The sequence below is a fragment of the Pongo pygmaeus genome, chromosome 13 (assembly GCF_028885625.2).
Source record: "Pongo pygmaeus isolate AG05252 chromosome 13, NHGRI_mPonPyg2-v2.0_pri, whole genome shotgun sequence".
NCBI lineage: Eukaryota > Metazoa > Chordata > Mammalia > Primates > Hominidae > Pongo > Pongo pygmaeus.
The window spans coordinates 73,770,778-73,779,457 of record NC_072386.2 but is presented as its reverse complement, the minus strand read 5'-3'; positions in this window follow the sequence as shown (position 1 = coordinate 73,779,457).

The following is an 8,680-nucleotide window of genomic DNA, read 5'->3' as shown; positions in this document are numbered from 1 at the left end:
TGTGCCACCACATCCAGCTAGTCTTTATATTTTTTGTGGAGACAGGGTTTCGCCATATTGCCCAGGCTGGTCTCTAACTCCTGAACTCAAGTGATCCTCCGACTTTGGCCTCCCAAAGTGCTAGGATTACCGGTGTGAGCCATCACGCCCAGCTGCAATGGTTCCTTTCAGGCTAAATAATTCCCTTTAGGTCAAATTCATTTGCCTCATTTAAGTGTATTGAGACTGTACTTATGAAACCTGGTGCCTATCATAATCCCAAAAAACAAAACCCTAAATATAAAGATTGAAATCCTGAAAGCCAAATTCTGGGGAAGGGATTACTGCATTTTCAGTTGTATGCAGGATAGTTGCTTCATGTTAGTTTCATCACATTAGGTGAAATTATTACTTTATGTGTTAGTCTGTTCTTGCATTGCAATAAAGAAATACCTAAGCCTGGGTAATTTATAAAGAAAAGATATTTAAAAAAAAAAAAAACATGTTTGCTGAATGAAGGATGCATGTTTACAGGGTGCTTCCACTTTAAGGGTGGGGAGAAGACCAAAACAGTATTTTTTTTTTCCTTTGAGATGGAGTGCAGTGGCACGATCTCGGGTCACTGCAACCTCTGCCTCCCAGGTTCAAGCGATTCTGCTGGCTCAGCCTCCCAAGTAGCTGAAATTACAGGCAACACGCTACCACGCCCAGCTAATTTTTATATTTTTAGTAGAGACAGCATTTCACCATGTTGGCCAGGCTGGTCTCAAACTTCTGACCTCAGGTGATCTGCCCACCTCAGCCTCCCAAAGTGCTGAGATTACAGGCGTGAGCCACCACGCTGGGCCCCAAAACAGTATTTTTAAATGAAGCAAAGTCAGTTTTATTTCACTTCCCCCCACAAAAAAGGAGTTACTCTTGACCTCTAAAAAAGATAAAGCAACTAAAAGAATTTAAGATTTTTACCTCTGATTGAAATTTCTTCAGTAATTCATCACCACCACACTTGAAACCAATGCAACACATTCACTTCAGAGTTGAATTCAGAAGCCGATGCCACAAAAAGCCTCAAGTATAGCATCTTCAGTTTCAAACAACCCTGTGCAATACCACAAAAACAGAGGACAGTCCTTGCAGAATGTTATCTGAAAACTAAATGTTTTACCCCTTTCTTTATTTTGTTGCTTGCTTAAATTGCTTTGATAAGAGATTCATCTGCTAGAGAACTTTCTGATATATATTTAATAGCCTGGATATTAAAACTATCAAGTTGAAAGTTAGAAAAATGCTAACCTTACTTCTTAATGGACAGCAGTCCACCTAGTCAACAATATCCTTTAAATACAAGTATATTTAAAATTAGGTACGCCAGTCTCAGGCTGAAAACAAGTTTAAAATCATGTAACACAAGCATTAAGCTTCTTCTTGACAAAGTAGTGATGTGAACTGACAACATTTAGATACTGCGATTGTTTCTGCAAAGTAATTTCTACAAGGAGGGAAACTGTCTTGGTAAGATGAATACAACTCTTTTCTCAGATGAGATAATTTGACATTAACAAGGCCTGGTTCTTTCACATTCATCTTAGTGCTTCAGGTTCTGAAAACTACTTTAAAGATGCCCAGATGTTTTTCCTAGAGATCAGACACAGCTGCATAACTTTTCATCATCAACAAAATCAGAGGCAGTAGGAGGAAAGTGTTAGGAACACAGGCATCAGAGCCACACAAGCTGGGTTCAAGGAATACTTCTGCCATGGACTAGCTGTGTCACTTAGGGCACGATAATTAAACTCTCTGAGCCTCATCTGTAAACAGGGAGAGCAGGGAATCTGAGGATTAAATGGGATAAAACATGTCAAATATTTAGCATAGTGGACATATCATGAATGATTACTGTTGTTATTATCACACAGCAAAATCCTGCATGGGACGAAGAGCTAGAATCTTACATTTAGGCCTCAAAAGGCATAATGCTCCCAGTTGGAACCACAGCTATTGTTCCTCCTCAAAATCTTTTTCAGAATATGGCAAGATTTAAATAAATAACTAATTAAACAGTCACCTGTTTCTGAAATTTTTTCATTGTCCTTTGGCTTCTGCCCATGTCTCAATTATTTCTAGATTGCCTCTCTTTCGAAGAAGTTTGTTGCATACTCTATTTATTTTAATATAAGTCCAAACCAAATGTAATTAGTAAAATAATCTTCACATCATATCACACATTCCAAGTCAAATGTTTTCAAATTATTCTATTTGGCCTATGCCTCTTTTGCAGATAATTGAGAAATGACTGCTGTAGCAGTACAGACATTCAGGATTAAAATGTGTGTACTATCCACTCAAATGAGACAATACCTACCCCTTTAAGACAAAGTCACACTGGGCACGGTGGCTCACGCCTGTAATCCCAGAACTTTGGGAGGCCGAGGAGGGCGGATCACGAGGTCAGGACATCGAGACCACGGTGAAACCCCGTCTCTACTAAAAATACAAAAAATTAGCCAGGCGCAGTGCCGGGCGCCTTGTAGTCCCAGCTACTCGGGAGGCTGAGGCAGGAGAATGGCGTGAACCCGGGAGGCGGAGCTTGCAGTGAGCCGAGATTGCGCCACTGCACTCCAGCCTGGGCGACAGAGCGAGACTCTGTCTCAAAAACAACAAAAAAAAGTCACATCACCAGAAATACTCATAACTACTTTAAACTGGGTCATTCCCACTAGTAAGTTAACATACCTATAAAAAGCTGCTTCTATTAAAATGTGGGGTTGTGAGGGGTTTTTTCCCAGTTTAAGATGCTATGCAACTGGAACCTTAGAGAAAAGGTAAATTTTGTATAAGAAAATAAAAACACAGAGAGAAAGAAGATGAAAAGCATAGAGAAAAGGAACCATTGAAGATGAAAGAGAGAGAGAAGAAGGCTAGCTTATGCCTAGGCCTGATGGTGACCGTAAATTCAAGGCACCTCAGGTGGGAGGAGTAGCAGGCATCTTTTTACAACAAACTGTACCTGGCTGCTGAACAATGCTGAGTAATATCCAGGAGCTGTACATCAAAGTAAAATCAGTCCCAGAAGTCCAGGTCCCAGAAGGGTTGTTTCTTTCTTTCTTCCTTTTTTTTTTGGAGACGGAGTCTTGCTCTGTCAACCCAGGCTGGAGTGCAGCGTCATGATCTCGGTTCACTGCAACCTCCGCCTCCTGGATTCAAGCGATTCTCCTGCCTCAGCCTCCCCAGTAGCTGGGATTATAGGTGCCTGCCACCACGCCCCGCCAATTTTTTTATTTTTAGTAGAGACAGGGTTTCACCATGTTGGCGAGGCTGGTCTCAAATTCTTGGCCTCAGTTGATCCACCTGCCTCGGCCTCCCAAAGTGCTGGGATTACAGGTGTGAGCCACTGCACACAGTCGAAAAGTATTCTTGATTATAAATTGTGCCAAGAGAATTTAAATATATTCAGTGACTATAGTCTAGGGATTTACAATAAAAGACTTATTTTACAATTGAAGCTATATAATGTAAATTAAATGATAACTGTGAAGGTTCTGTGTGAAGTGCAGCCACACAAGTGTATTGTTCTTTATTGGCATGCATTACAATGTAAAAAATGTAGAAAGTGACATAGAGGATGAATGGGCTGTTCGGGTTGGGGAAGATGGACTAAACTATTTTTTCCTAATGAACATAATCAGCTTTCAGCTGGGTAAAAAAGCCCCACAAGTGTTCAGCCTATTAAATGATTCTCACCAACCACCTGGTCATGATACAGCTAATGAGAGTGAGTGGTAAAGACTCAAGGAACTGTGAGTCAAATTACGAAGTTTTATTAAAATGTTTCTCCATGTGTCTTCAATTATTTAGATCCAATCTAATCTTCCTTCAAAATTAAAGTCTGGGGTTCAAGCTAATTTATGTTACTGAACTTTTAAAAATAGATGTTCTTTCTACCTGTATATACCATCATGAGAAAGGGCATGGTATGTTTCCACGGCACTGTTGTTGAAACACAACCATTTTTCTAAACTTATTACAATAACGTGCAATGGAAAGAGCATTACTGGAGCATTGTCCCTGAAAACTGACATTTAGAAACCCTCCAAATTACCTTCTTCCCCACTCCCCTGCCTCTCCACTTCTGTAACTGCATCTTCAGCAGCTGTAGCCAAACTCCCTTTCATTTCTCCTAAGCCCCATGGCAAGTTGGACACAGACAAAGTGACGACTCTAGGTCAAAGTTGGAGAGAATGACAACAGATATTCGGCTTCTTGGATAATTATTACAGAACTGTCCCTAAATCTGGAATGTCAGGAGCCATTCAAGAAATAACCCATCTATGACATAAAAACTATCTATCGGGTATTATGCTTATTACCTGGGTGACAAAATAATCTGTATACTAAACCCTGTGACACACAATTTACCTATGTAACAAACCTGCACCTGTACCCCTGAACCTAAAATACAAGTTAAAAACAAAAAGAGGCTGGGCATGGTGTATTATTGTAATAATAATACTTTTTTGATATTATGATTTTTTTAATGATGAAGCTGTTTTTAAAAAACATGCCAAAAGCAAAGTCCTGGCTCACAATATAAACTTAAAAGACAGTGACTCTTATAGTCACATAGGAAATAATGGTTAACTTTAATGAACGAAATAAACCAAGGTAGTTGAGACTGTTCAATATATGCAATTCTATACATTTGTTAACAAATTTAATTATTTTGATGAATAAGTGAGCTGTGAAAGAGCTGCCTTGTAATGATGGAGATATTTAATTGATTCAGCTTGAACTAAGAGGACAAGGCTGAAACACTTTGCATCAAAACAGAAGCTTCACTGAGGTAACTTAATGTGCACTGAGCTTTGTCGCCTGAAAAGAAGAATAAAAGAACTTTAATCTTAACTGTCTACTCCAGAAAAGCATTCTGAATGACATGGGACCAACCAGGGAAATTCATGTCTAATGCTGCTGCTGCTGTTGCTAAAAAGCTTCTGTACAGCAAAGAAAACAATCGACAAAGTGAAGAGATGCCCTACAGAATGGGAGAAAATATTTGCAAACTATGCATCTGACAAAGCATTAATAACAAGAATATAAGAGGAATTCAATTTGACAGCAAAAAAAAAGAATTTGATTATAAAACAATGGGCAAGACATCTGAATAGATATTTCTCAAAAGAAGACATATAAATGGTCAACAAGTAGATGAAAACATGTTAAACATCACTAATCGTCAGGGAAATGCAAATCAAAACCACAATGAAATATTATTTTACCCGAGTTTAAATGGCTATTACCAAAAAGACAGAAAATAACAAATGCTGGCGACAATGTGGAGAAAAGGAACTCGTATACACTGTTGATGGGAATGTCAATTAGTACAGCAACTATGAAAACAGTTTGGAGGTTCCTCAAAAAAACTAAAAAGAGAATGCAATCCCACTGCTGGGTATATATGCAAAAGAGAGGAAATTAATATATCAAAGAGATATCTTCACTCCCATAGTTATTACAGCACTATTTACAATAGCCAAGATAATGGAATCAACCCACGTATCCATCAACGAACGTATAAAGTAAATTAGGTATAGATACACAATGGAATATTATTCAGCCACAAAAGAAATGAAATGCTGTCATTTGCAGCAAGATGAATGGAATTGGAGGATATTATGTTAAGTGAAGTAAGCCAACATAGAATAATAAATATTGCATGTTCTCACTCATATGTGAGAACTTAAAAAAGTCAATCTCATGGTGGTGGAGATTAGAATGGTGGGTACTGGAGGCTGGAAAGGAAGGAGGAGGAAGGATGAAGAGATGTTGGTAAATGGGTACGAAAATATAGTTAGATAAAAGGAGTAAGTTCTAGTATTCAAGAGCACAGTAGGGTGACTATTATTAACTATAATTTACTATATATTTCTTCTATATTTCAAATAGCCAGAGGAGAAAATTAGGAATATTCCCAACAGAAAGAAATTATAAATGTTTGAGGTGATGGAGATTTCAATTACCCTTTGATCATTACACATTGTATGCATGTATCAAAATATTACACATATTCCATAAGTATATATGACCATTATGTATGAATTTTTAAAAGATACAAACAATATACAAAAACATAAAGTGAAAAGTGGCATACTCACCCGGTTCCCATCACCACTCCAACAGGTAATCATTCTTATTACTTTCTTATAATCCTTCTGAAGTTTCTTTATGCATTTAGAAACAAATATGAATATATATGTTTATTTACTTCTCTTTTCCCACAAAAGGTTGCATAATATATAGTCTTCTACACTTTTTTTTCATAAGGCTCTAGTGGCCTTAGATAGTGATTCCTTTGATGGATCTGAGCAAAGTAAATTGAAAACTTTCTGGAAACGATTCACCATTCTCAATGCCATTAAGAACATTCGTGATTCATGGGAGGAGGTCAAAATATGAACATTAACAGGAGTTTGGAGAAAGTTCATTCCAACTATCATGGATGACCTTGAGGGATTCAAGGCCTCAGTGTAGGAAGGAACTGCATATGTAGTAGAAATAGCAAGAGAACTAGAATTAGAAGAGGAGCCTGAAGATGTAACTAAATTGCTGAAACCTTATGATAAAACTTGAAAGGATGAAGACTCACTTCTTTGGATGAGCAAAGAAAGTACTTTCTTGAGGTGGAATGATGAAGGTGCTGTCAACATTGTTGAAATGACAACAAATAATTTAGAATATTACATAAACTTAGTTGATAAAGCAGCAGCAGGGTTTGAGAGGATTGACTCCAATTTTGAAAGAATTTCTACTGTGAGTGAAATGTTATCAAACAGAATTGCATGCTAGAGAAATCTTTCTTGAAAGGAAGAGCAGACTGATGCAGCAAAATTCATTGTTATTTTAAGAAGTTGCCACAGCCACCCCAACCTTCAGCAACCACTACCCTGATCTGTCAGCAGCCATCAACACTGAGGCAAGATCCTCCACCAGCAAAAAGATTACAGTCCATTAAAGGCTCAGATGATTGTTAGCCTCATGCATGCATTTTTATGCAGAAGGAAACTAGGAGAATATATTTGTAAGCTTGTGGCAAGGAAGATTTTCTTAAGCCAAATGTGAAAAAAATGAAAGATTGGTAGACTTGCTGCCAAAAACAGAAAAACTTAACCATAAAAGACATAAACCAAGTTTTTAGGACAAATGAGAAACAGGGAGAAAACATTTATAACATGATGGCCTCCCTCATCACTTCTATTCAAGTCCTAACTAGAGCAATCAGGCAAGAGAAAGAAATAAAATGCGTCCAAATAGGAAGAGAGGAAGTCAAACTATCTCTGTTCATAGACAACATGATTTTATACCTAGAAAACCCCCATAGTCTCTGCCCAAAAGCTCCTTCAGCTGATAAACAACTTCAGCAAAGTTGCAGGATATAAAATCAATGTATAAAAATCACTGGCATTCCTGTACACCAACAAGCCAAACCAAGAGCCAAATCAGGAAGGCAATCCCATTCACAATTGCCACACACACACACACACACACACACCTGCAAAACAAACAAACAAAAATAAACCTAGGAATACAGCTAGCCAGAGAGGTGAAAGAGCTCTACCATGAGAATTACAAAACACTGACCAAAGAAATCAGAGAAGACACAAAAAATGAAAAATCCCATGCTCATGGATAAGAAGAATCAATATTATTAAAATGGCTATACTGCCCAAAGCAATTTATAGATTCAGTACTTTCCTATCAAACAAGTCCATTATTCACAGAACTATTTTTAAAAAGGCTATTTTAAAATTTATATGGAACCAAAAAAGAGCCCAAATAGCCAAAGCAATCCTAAGCAAAGAACAAAGCTGGAGGCATCACATTACCTGACTTCAAACTATGTTACAAGGCTACAGTAACCAAAACAGCATGTTACTAGTACAAAAACAGGCACATAGACCAATGGAACAGAATAGAGAGCCCAGAAATAAGCCTCACATCTACAACCATCTAATCTTTGACAAAGCTGACAAAAACAAGCAATGGGAAAAAGACTCTCTATTCAAGTGGGATCTAATTAAACTTAAGAGCTTCTGCACAGCAAAAGAAACTAACAACAAAGTAAACAGACAACCTAAAGAATGGAAGAAAATATATGCAAACTATGCATCTCATGAAGGTCTAATACTCAGCATCTATAAGGAACTTAAACAAATTTACAAGAGAAAAACAATCCCATTAAAAAGTGGGCAAAAGACATGAACAGACACTTCTCAAAAGAAGACATGCATGCAGCCAACAAGGGTATGAAAAAAGCTCAATATTACTAATTATTAGAGAAATGCAAATCAAAACAATGAGATATCATCTCACAACAGTCAGAATGGCTATTAAAAAGCCAAAAATAACAGATGCTGGAAAGGTTCCAGAGAAAAGGGAACGCTTATACACTGTTGGTGGGAGTGTAAATTAGTTCAACCATTGTGGAAAGCAGTATGGTGATTCCTCAAAGAGCTAAAAGCAGCTGATCCAGCAATCCTATTACTGGGTGTATCCCTCAGGAGTATAAAGCATTCTACCATAAAGGCACATGCATGCAAATGTTCATTGCAGCACTATTAACAAAAGCAAAGACATGGAATCAACCTAAATGCCCATCAATGACAGATTGGATAAAGAAAATATGGTACATATACACCACGGAATA